Raw genomic sequence first — 12,500 nt, forward strand, 5'->3', positions numbered from 1 at the left:
AGCGTCTATCCTCGGTGAGAGACCAAGCTCTGACCGCTTTATATAAACGCAGGAGTCATTTGCACGGTATGCTGTCTATCTGAGTAGAGCCAACCAACAGCTGTCTTTTAGGTGGCTCATCATTTGTTTCCTGTGTCATTCAGTCAGGTGTGAGTGTCGGTCAGGTATGAATGTTTTACCTGTTTGAAATAAAAGAGAGACAGAGAGAGAGACAAGACAAGACAAATTCTTTATTAACGAGGAAAATAGATAAGCACTGGCACGCTTTTTTTCATCCAGTCCCCGCCCTGAAACAGGGTCTACACTACACAATACTACATTATATATGTCATTGCATGCACTACACAATGCTACTTAAAGTCATAGAATGCGAATACTATACTACATAAAGGCATTAGCATGGTAAAAATAACACACACACACACACACACACAGAGGCACAAGCAAAAAAAAAAAAACATGCAAAAAACAACAACCCCAAACAGAACACATACATACACACACACACTCTTCTCTCTCTCTCTCCCCTCTCTCTCGCACACACACATGTACACACACATAAGCATACATTGTGTATGTTAAAAAATATTATACTAATGTGAATATAAAACAGTAAGTCTAATAAAAAATACACATAGCAGTAACAGGGGGAAGGGGGGGGGGGCGGGCGGGGTGGGGTGTGTGTGTGGGGGTCATTACCAAAGGAAGCATAATTCAACATATAAAATAGTATGAGAATAAAAATGTCACAGGTGAACGAGAGAGAGAGAGAGAGAGCGACAGACAGACACAGAGAGAGAGATTTCCAACCAGCACAGTCCCTGAAACCGGACCTATGGTCTGAAACGTTGGACACCTTATCAGTACCAACAGTTTTTTATAAACTTTCACCGTTTGTTGTTTTGCAAGGACACCTCTTACCAAAACCAACAGATTGTTTGTTGTTTTACCTGTTTGTCTTCTTTGTTTGTATATTTTTGGTCACACATTTCTGCCTTTTACAACACAGTGTGCGTTCCATGTTGTGTTGTCTGCAACATAGTCTCCACAAGAAGCTGTCGATACCAAGTGGCCATGAGGCCACACGATCAAGAAGTCCCTGCCCAGTTGGACAGCCCTGCCTTTAGGGGAGATACTTGGTGTGATGAAGGGTGGTGTGAGTGTGTGTGTGTGTGTGTGTGTGTGTGTGTGTGTGTGTGTTTGGGTGAGAGACAGGGAGAGTGTGTGTATTCGTATGTATTATGCATGAAAGAGAGAGACAGATACAGAAATAACGTATGTGTGTCTATGTGGGTGTGAGAGAGAGAATGTATGTGTGGTGCGTAGGTGAGAGAGTGTATGCATATGTGTTTGTGTAAAGAGAGTGTGAGAGAAAGTGTGTGTGTGTAGTGTGAGTGTGTGTGTGTAGTGTGCAAGTGTGTGTGTATATGAATCCGAACACTTGTGTGTGTGTGTGTGTGTGTGTGTGTGTGTGCGTGTGTGTGCATGAAAGCGAGTGTGTGGAGAGTATGGATGAGAGACAGAGAAAGAGAGAGGGTGTAGGTGTGTGTGAAGGTGAGTAGTGTGTGTTTGTGTATGCATAAAAGAAAGAGAAAGTTAAAAAGCACACTTATGAATGCACGTGGGGACCAAGGAGTTGTACAGTTGTACACATACACACAAAAAAGTATATTATAAATATGTACATAATCATATTTACATACATATTCATTTTTAGAAACTCAGCGTGTTAATGTGTGTGTGTGTGAGTTCGCATGCCTTCATGTTTGTAGGTTGGTGTGATTGAACAAGATCATATATTTGTGATGCACGTTAAGATGCCATGCATATGTTTTGGTTTTAAAAGATTACCCACTGGTAAAGCTGTTAAAAAAATACAACAGATGTGATCGACTGATGATAGAAAAAGTAAAAGTAAACCATAGACTTCCAGCATTGAAATCCTTATTGTTTTTGTTGCAGAGTAAAATACGACAAACAACACAAAAAAAACAACAACCACAAACAAAACATGGACAACAAAAACAAAACAAACAAAACCCCTTTTTATTCAGAAATAGAAGTGATCGGAATGGAATATTTTACACAAAAGACACACACACATGTTCCTCTTCAGGAATGGTTTATTCACAAGGCAGATGTTATGTTTACGTTTAGCTGAAGGAATATTTTATACACAAGACAGATACTGCATTTGTTCAACTATAGATACAATTTAAACATAGAACGGATAGGGATTTTAGCAACATGAACAGTTTATAATTAGGATGGATAAATATGTTTACCAACAGGAACATTTTATAGCTATGACAGATATATATATATATTCAGCTATACACAGGAACATTTTATACGCAGATACATGTGTTCAGCTCTTGAATATACAGAAACAGCTTATACCTAAGTTAGATACATATGTACATATTTTCAGCTATATTCAGGAACATTTTATACCTAAGATAGATACATATGTTCAGCTATATAAAGAAATATTTTCTACTTAAGACAGATTCATATGTACATATGTCCCATATATTCAGAAACATTTTATACCTAAGATACATATGTTCAGCTGTATACAGGAACCTTTTATACCCTATAGCTAAGATAAATACATATGTCTAGCTTCAAAACATTAATATACAGGTGCATTTTGTACCTAAGACAAATACACACATTCAGCTATATTCAGGAACATTTTATACCTTTGACAAATACATATGTTCAGCAGCGTGAACAATTTTTTTACCTAAGAGAGATGCATATTTTCAGCTTTAGGAACATTTTATACATTGGATAAATTCAAGCAAAAGGACTTTTAAAATTAAAGGTAAAGAAAGAAAGAAAGAAAAGGAGAAAAAAAAAAAAGACGAGAAAACAGAGGGAAGAGGAAAAAAAAAGAAAAAAAAAAGAAGAAAGAAAATGATTTGTGATGTGTATCCAAAGTTGATAGGAGAATCTTCATTCTGGCTGCTTGTATTTTTTTTTTTTTTTTAACGCAGCAGTTTCAGTACTTATGCAGTCCTTTAAAAGAAATGACTATATGTTTTACGACCAATTTTTACCTTGCCATAGAGGCTGTCTGTCCTCTTCTGTTTTCAAGAGCATGGTGATCTTGTATTATTTAGTTTGCAATATGTAAGGATAATTTTCCTATGAAAATATGATGATGTTATTTCTTTTTACAATTTTGTTTTATTTTCCTTGTTTCAAGTATGGGTTTTTTTGTTGTTTTTTTTGTTTTTGTTTTTGTTTTTGTTTTGGTTTGTTTGAAAATTATGATGCTGCATTTTTACATTTAATGTTTATTTTATTTTTTTTAATCATGAAATTCTGGTCGATGAATATGATGTTCTTCCATTTTTTTTTTCTTCTTCTTCTTCTTCTTCTTTCGTATCTGCCCGCCTTCATCAAGTTGAAGATTCTGGCATTTTACAAAGGTTCCGGTTTGCTGCTGTGTTGTGGGGTTTGTTTGGGTAGTCAGTGCCTAACTAAGGGGACTGGACAAGGGGGCTGGGGACACCCCCCCGCCCCCCTATTTCAGACCTCTGGACAGTGTTGGTAGGACGTACTTTGTTGTGGGTGGGAAGGAAGTTGGGGGGCAGGGGGAGAGGCTTGGGGTGGTGGGGGGGAGGGGAAGTGGAAGGGGAGGGGGGGGGGGGTCAGAATGGGAATGCCTGGTGTTGTGGGGAGGGGGGGGGGGGGGGAGGGGGGGGTGGCAGAAGTAGGATTGGAGGCTCTCCGCCGAGGCTGATATTGCCTCAGGCAGAAGCTTGTTGTACTCCCTGGTCAGTAGTGCGGGGAAAGAAGGAAAATTTCCTGTAGTCCCCTGTACCAGGTTGCCGTGGTGTACTGTTGATTGTGGGAATGCCTGGTGTGGGGAGGGGGGGGGGGAAGGGGGGGGGTCAGAAGTAGGATTGGAGGCTCTCCGCCGAGGCTGATATTGCCTCAGGCAGAAGCTTGTTGTACTCCCTGGTGGTGCGGGGAAAGAAGGAAAATTTCCTGTTGTCCCTGTACCAGGTTGCCGTGGTGTACTGTTGATTGTGGGAATGCCTGGTGTTGTGGGGGTGGGGGGTGGGGGGGGGTGGGGGGGGCGTGTCAGAAGTAGGATTGGAGGCTGTCCACCGAGGCTGATATTGCCTCAGGCGGGAGCTTGTTGTACTCCTTGGTCAGTAGTGCGGGGAAAGAAGGAAGATTTCCTGTTGTCCCTGAGTGTGCCGTGTGCCATATATGTTGGAGCGACAGGCGCCTCCACCTTCTGGAAATTCTGTGCCAGAAATTTCCCGTTTTCTTTCACTCTCTTTGTTTCTGCCTTTTTTTTTTTTCTCTCTCTCTTTCTTCACTGTTGTCTCCTTTTTCTGCCTTCCCAGTCCATGCCTCTTTCTTTTCTCAAGCAAGCCTTGACACTTTTTTTCTCTTTTCCGCAGTCTGTGATGTACTATCTGTGCTGTTTTGCTCTGGCTATTAGGTAGTGAGATGTAAACACTGGGATGGGCACTAGCTGTCCATTCTGTAGTGTTATTTGCGTATATATTTTTAATGTATTTTTTGATTGGCTTTGAAGTATTGTTGTTGTTTTTTCCTTGTTACGATTTTTTGTAATCAGGAGATGATAAATAAATTAAGTGGAAGGCCTGGCGTCCTCAGCATGGCCTGGTTGCATTTGCCATAAGGAGCGAAATGGTAGGAATACTTTGTCATGAACTGTGTTTTGTGGGTTTTCCTTAGTGTTTTATTGTGTGCAGATGTGACAGTTTTGTGTTGACGCGGTTGAGCATTTGTAAGGCTTGACAGTCCTGATGTGGCCCTGTGCGGTCGGCAGGACGATAAGCAACAAGAACATTGAATACAAGGAGGGACAGGTGGGTTGGCAAATGGTTTCTTGCAGTCAGAAATCAATGAAATTAACTCACTCAGTACGGCCAGTCCTCTCTTCTCCTCTACATAGACCCCTCGGATGTCCAGTGGGTGTCTGAATGACCCAACCTTTAGCTTCCGTTGTCAGAACTGTGGTATTCTTTGTCAACATTCACCTCTTCAGTATAAGAGCCTTCTGCTTGCAATATTTTGATGATGGTAATTGGGATGAAACGCTGTTAACGTCGTCTCTTTCGCCGTTCGTATGGAGAGAGTTAAAAGTAGTCAATAGATCGCCGGCTGAATAGCTACAACCAGTTGAAGGAAATAACACAAAACAGATTTGTAAACAGGAAGATTGATGAAAGAAACTGAAGACTTGTATACGTAAAAATGAGAATGAATTGCAAAATAATGAAAGAAAGACGAAATCAGTTACAGTATTCTTTTTTATTTTATTTTTTTAATTAAAACGTTTTTCAGTTTTAATTGTCACATCTTAAAAATCTCAATATTGTCACACATTTGATAGAAACAAGCTGCAGCACAATGAATCTTTGGAAAGAAAGAAAGATTCAGTAACAATATTCCTTTTCTTTTTTAATATATATATTTCTTTTTTTATTTATTTTTAGATTTCAGGTTTTAACTATTACAACTTATATAAAAAAAACAACAACAACAAAACACCACACCTTAGGATTGTAAATAAAATGAAAACAATTTGCACCACAATGAAAGAAAGGAAGGTTCTGTAACAATATTCCTTTTTTTTTTCTTTTTTTTTTTTAGATTTCAGGTTTTAACTATTACAACTTATATAAAAAAACAAACAAAAAAAAAAAACCCACCACACCTTAGGATTGTAAATAAAATGAAAACAATTTGCAGCACAGTGAAAGAAAGGAAGGGACAGTTACGTTTTTCTTTGTTTTATTTGATAGTGAGTTATTTTTAATCATTAAATCAGAAAAAAAACAAAACACCTCAAGATTCTACATAAAATGAAACCGAATGGCAAAATAATTGGAAAAAAAAAGAAAGATTCAGTGATGGTATTCTTTAGATTATTTCTTTGTGTTTTTTAGATTTCATTTTTTTATTTTTAAATTTTTAAAACAAAAACAAAAAAGCCCTCAAGATTTTATGTAAAATAAAAATGAAATTCAAAATAATTAAAAGACAGAAAGATTCATTTACAGTATTTTTTTTCTTTCTTTATTATTGTTGTGATTATGATGATTGATGATGACTATTTTTTTCTTATTTCAGTTTCTAATTGTTACATCCATCATCTTATTACTTTTCTGTGCGAAAGTGTGCTTGAATTTGTGTTTGAAAAAGGCAAACAACTTACAAGAAAAACAGAATCACCAATCAATTTTTATCTTGTTTTTTGTCTCGGTTAAAGTTGCTTGGTCATTAATTCAACATCTATGTACACAAATTATTTCAGATGTTGAAAGTGACATGTAGTACATGATCATGTTTTAAGCACTCTGGAAAATATGTATTCATTCAGGGATTTCATTTTATTTATTTATTTTTTTCAGATTATTATTACATCTTTTTGGTTTTTCACTTGATTGAGAAGTGAGGTCTTTGAATCAAAGTGCAGAGATTGGTGGAAATTTATCATGATTAAGAGGTGCCATTTGTTGCAGGTGGGATTGTGTGAGTTCATTATAATATGATCGTGAGGTGCTCCATTGGTGTGAATTTATTATGAGTAAGAAGCCATTTGGGTATGATATGATTGGTGTGAATTTATTATGATAATGAGGTGCCCTTTGGTACGATCAGTCATCGGTGCTTGTGTTTTATGCCACAGTTGATTATGAAAAAATTGTTTGTTCTTTTTTTAATTTAATTTAATTTTTGATTTTTGTTTTGTTTTGTTTTGTTTTGTTTACACTGCCTTCACTCATTCCTTGTAAGTGATATATTTGTGTGAGTATGAGAGAGTGAAAGTGTGTGTGTGTGTGAAAGAGTAAGTTCATGTGTGTGTGTGTGAGTGAACTTGTTGTGTGTGTGTGTGTGTGAGAGAGAGAGAGAGAGAGTGTCAGTGTATGAATGCATGCATTTAAGTGTGTGTATGTGTGTGTGTGTGTGTATTTGTGTGTGTGAAAAAGAGAGAGACAGTGGTTTGTGAATGTTTGCTTGTGTGTGTATCACATCGATGGTGACATGATAGTCTTTTTTGTGTCTCCGTATCACTTTTATCAGTACAATTCATCATGCCATACTTATACACATATGTAAGAACACTGAACTGTTATATTTTATGTGTAAATAAACCTTATTTCCAACTCTGGTACATTTTGTTTGTGTTTACATAATATTATACAAGAGAGAAGAGCAGAAAATGCTAATATTCTTTGCACATGCTGGTTCGAATGTTTTGTATGCAGATCTGGGTTAAAAACAGTGAATATTTAGAGCGGAGATAATGAAAGAGTTTACTGCAAATGTTAATGTTGAGACTGTTTGGTATGAAAACATTAAAAACAACAACAAACAAACAAACAAACAAAAAAAAACAGCAAAAAACCCCAAAACCCAGAAAGATTTCCTGTTCTCAGACTATTATGAAAATGTAGCTGAAACATCCATTGTTTTGGTACCATAATCCTAACATGAATTATGTTACAATGATTGGTAATGATCTTCTTCTTCTTCTTCTTCTGCGTTCGTGGGCTGCAACTCCCACGTTCACTCGTATGCACACGAGTGGGCTTTTACGTGTATGACCGTTTTTACCCCGCCATGTAGGCAGCCATACTCCGTTTTCGGGGGTGTGCATGCTGGGTATGTTCTTGTTTCCATAACCCACCGAACGCTGACATGGATTACGGGATCTTTAACGTGCGTATTTGATCTTCTGCTTGCATATACACACGAAGGAGGTTCAGGCACTAGCAGGTCTGCACAGATGTTGACCTGGGAGATCGTAAAAATCTCCACCCTTCACCCACCAGGCGCCGTCACCGTGATTCGAACCCGGGACCCTCAGATTGACAGTCCAACGCTTTAACCACTCGGCTATTGCGCCCGTCATTGGTAATGATGATACAGATACTTATATAGCGCCTATCCTCGGTCAGAGACCAAGCTCTAAGCGCTTTACAAACACAAAGTCATGTGAACAAGAGGCTGCCTACCTGGGTAGAGCCGACTGACAACAGCCACTGGGTGCATATCATTCGTTTCCTGTGTCATATACACACTCAAAGAAATATGTAACATGTTATGTGTATGGTCGTTTTCTTTCATGTACTCTGCCATGTAGGCAGCCATACTCCGTTTTCGGGTGCGCATGCCTGGTATGTTCATGTTTCCTTAACCCTCCGAACGCTGTCATGGATTACAGGATCTCTAACGTGCGTATTTGATCTTCTGAGTACGTAGACCTTGAGTGGTGGTCTGGACGCTAGTCATTCGGATGAGACGATAAACCGGGGTCCTGTGTGCAGCATGCACTTAGCACACGTAAAAGAACCCACGGCAACAAAAGGGTTGTTCCTGGCAAAATTTTGTAGAAAAATCCACTTCGATAGGAAAAAAAACAACTGCATGCAGGGAAAAAAAGAAAGAAAAAAAAAGAAGAAAAAAAGGGTGGTGCTGTAGTATAGCGATGCGCTTTCCCTGGGGAAGAGCAGCCCGAATTTCACACAGAGAAATCTGTTGTGATGAAAAGAGAAATGCAATATATACAATATCAAATAGAACTAAGAACTCATGGCCTGGCTTCGCTGACGAAGATCTAGGAAGGGCGTTGTCCACGTCTGATGCAGGCACGCTCATGGCTGACAAGGCCAATGCGGGAAAAGCAGAGTCGGCCGCAGCGGTTGCAAGGGAAAGTCTGGTCTGGGTTCGCGGCTGCAGCGTCGTGGTTCTTCCTCCTTCTGCGTTTGTCCTCAAGGCTGGCCCTGCGGTTGTTTCCGAAGGAGGAGACAGCTTGGTGGATGGTGCGTCGCCAGGTCTCTCGATCAGCGGCTACTGCGGACCACTGGCGATGGTCAATGTGACAGGCACCGAGAGCTTTCTTCAAGGAGTCTTTGTATCTCTTCTTGGGTGCTCCTCTGTCACGGTGGCCAGTGGACAGTTCGCCATACAGCGCGATCTTGGGCAGGCGGTGGTCCTCCATCCTGGACACGTGCCCTGCCCAACGTAGCTGGGTCTTTAGCAGCACTGCCTCGATGCTGATAGTCTTTGCCTGCTCCAGGACCTCGACATTTGTGATGTAGTCACTCCAGAACTAAGAACTACGCCTATTGTGAATGCCACAATCTCTGGAATACACACGTAAGATGCTCTCCTCTCCCACTCCTCACCCTAACCATCCTTCGACAACAGATCCCGAAGCCCCCTTGACAATAACTTAGACTTCTTCTTCTTCTTCTGCGTTCGTGGGCTGCAACTCCCACGTTCACTCATATGCACATGAGTGGGATTTTACGTGTATGACCGTTTTTACCCCGCCATGTAGGCAGCCATACTCCGTTTTCGGGGGTAATAACTTAGACGATCCCAATTGATGACAAAAATTCCTCTTATGCTATAGCAGAATGATCCCCATGAAATAGCAGAAGGCACACACGTAGTCGCGCGCGCGCGCACACGCACACACACACACACACGCACGCACGCACGCACACACACACTCACACAACTGAGTACATTTGCGAACAGGGAATAGTACAACCCCAAAAAATTTGGATAAAGGCAGATCGTGAATGGGCAGAAAGGGCGATAATTATGTCACCTTAAGTCAGCAGCAAAGGGGAATAATTATGTCACCTCAAGTCAGCAACAAAGGGGGATAATTATGTCACCTCAAGTCAGCAGTAAAGGGGAATAATTATGACACCTCAAGTCAGCAGCAAAGGGGAAATATTATGACGCCTTAAGTCAGCAACAAAGGGGAATAATTATGACGCCTGAAGTTCAGCAGCGAAGGGGAATAATTATGTCACCTCCAGTTCAGCAGCAAAGGGGAATAATTATGACACCAAGTTCAGCAGTGAAGAGGAATAATTATGTCACCTCAAGTCAGCAGCGAAGGGGAATAATTATGTCACCAAGTTCAGCAGCAAAGGGGAATAATTATGACGCCTCAAGTCAGCAACAAAGGGGAATGATTTTGACACCTCAAGTCAGCAGCAAAGGGGAATAATTATGACACCTCAAGTCAGCAGCAAAGGAGAATAATTATGACACCTCAAGTCAGCAGCAAAGGGGAATAATTATGACACCTCAAGTCAGCAGCGAAGGGGAATAATTATGTCACCTCAAGTCAGCAGCGAAGGGGAATAATTATGACACCTCAAATCAGCAGCGAAGGGGAATAATTATGACGCCTCAAGTCAGCAGCAAAGGAGAATAATTATGACACCTCAAGTTCAGCAGCAAAGGGGAATAATTATGACACCTCAAGTCAGCAGCAAAGGGGAATAATTATGACACCTCAAGTCAGCAGCACAGCAGTCGAAGGGTTAACTGTTTCACGCCACCCAAGTCCCCCACCACCACGCTTATCATAAATAGCGAACAGCATCACGCAGTCATATATGAATTTTTTTTTTCTTCTGTTTTGCATGTGCGTGTGACAAAAACAACAACAACAACAACAACAACAACAACAACAAAAATCAGAAACTCTTTCTTCATTAGCACTGTTCGTGACTGGAACCATCTGGACGAGGCAATGGTGACAGCAACATCTGTCGAGAGCTTCAAAGCACGGTTCTCAGGACACCACTACTAGTGCTAGGCTGCGCACTCCCCCCCCCCCCAACCCCCCCAACCCCCTCCCACCGTTGCTACGTGTATGTCATAAGTGGCCATAGCAACGTACCATACAGATACAGACACGGACAAAACAAAACATTGATTGGTTGTGGGGAAGCAGACTATTTGACGTTTGACTTTTGACTTTCTCACTCGTGGTTCAGTTCAGCTATCGGGGGAAGCACCTCTGACTTTTTCTCTCTCGCTCTTTCGAAACTAGGAAGTCAAAACATTTGGGTTTAACGAACTGTCTTGTAAATCTGTCTGTTTGTTTGTCTCTGTCTGTCTGTCTGTCTGTCTCTCTCTCTCTCTCTCTACGCACGCACACACACAAACACACACATATATATAGGGGAGGTGTGTGTGTGTGTGTGATCGTGCGTTGTGTTTGTGTGTGCACCTATGTGTGTGCGTGAGTGTGTGAAAGAGGTGGAGGGGTAGGGGAGTGGTATGTGTGTGTGTGTGTGTGCACGTGCGTGCGTGTGCGTGCGTTGTGTGTGTGTGTGTGTGTGTGTGTGCACGTGCGTACGAGTGCGTGTGCGTGCGTTGTGTGTCTGTGTGTGTGTGTGTGTGTGTGTGTGAGTGTGTGTGTGTGTGTACCTATGTGTGTGCGTGCGTGCGTGCTTGAGTGAGTGAGAGAGAGAGAGAGTGTGTGTGTTTTTGAGAAAGAGGAAAACAGACATGGAGTGCAAGATGAACAGAATAATATAGAATAAGATGAATGTGTGTGTGTGTGTGTGTGTGTGTGTGTGTGTGTGTGTGTGTGTGTGTGTGTGTGTGTGTGTGTGTGTGTGTGTGTGTGGTGTGTGTGTGTGTGTGTGTGTGTGTGTGTGTGTGTGTGTGTGTGTGTGTGTGTTTCCCCCCTACTAATATCATTCATCCGCAGTTAAGAGCTGATAAATCAAATTCAACTGAATTCAATTCAAAACATTTTACTGTCTGCTTCAGGCAATTAAAACATAATAATTTTTTTTTCTGGTTCATTCAAATGCTTGTCATCAAATATCAGTCAAAGCGAAATAAAAAAAAGAAAGAAAAAAAAAGAATGAGTGACATGCACACTATTCCCTGATCACCACGTACACGTTAACTCTTTCCATACGAACGGCGAAAGAGACGACGTTAACAGCGTTTCATCCCAATTACCATCATCAAAATATTGCAAGCGGATCGCTCTTATACTGAAGAGGTGAATATTGACAAAGAATACCACAGTTCTGACGACGGAAGCTAAAGGTTGGGTCATTCAGACACCCACTGGACATCCGAGGGGTCTGTGTAGAGGAGAAGAGAGGATTGGGCGTACTGAGTGAGTTAATTATCATGTAAAAAGAAAAGACTCAGGCCAGAAAATATTACATTTTGAAACTCCAGTGAAATAAGATATTGAAAAGCGGTACTTCCTTCCTTGATTACTCGTATTTATTTTTCAATCATTATAATTATAAAAGGAAAACACTCAGTAAGATGATTAACTCACTCAGTACGGCCAGTCCTCTCTTCTCCTCTACACAGGCCCCTCGGATGTCCGGTGGGTGTCTGAATGACCCAACCTTTAGCTTCCGTCGTCAGAATTGTGGTATTCTTTGTCAACATTCACGTCTTCAGTATAAGAGCCTTCTGCATGCAATATTTTGATGGTGGTAATTGGGCTGAAACGCTGTTAACGTCGTCTCTTTCGCCGTTCGTATGGAGAGAGTTAAAATAATTTAAGACAGAAATGAAATAAAAGATAAGCCAATAACCCTCATACCCTCCTCCCCTTACTACCATGCAGACATTAATCATATGAAAGAAAAAAAAATACAGACAAATGTAACATGTTAAACATGAAAATGTAAAGCATGAAATCA

The sequence above is a fragment of the Babylonia areolata genome, chromosome 30 (assembly GCF_041734735.1).
Source record: "Babylonia areolata isolate BAREFJ2019XMU chromosome 30, ASM4173473v1, whole genome shotgun sequence".
In the NCBI taxonomy this organism is placed as follows: Eukaryota; Metazoa; Mollusca; class Gastropoda; order Neogastropoda; family Buccinidae; genus Babylonia; species Babylonia areolata.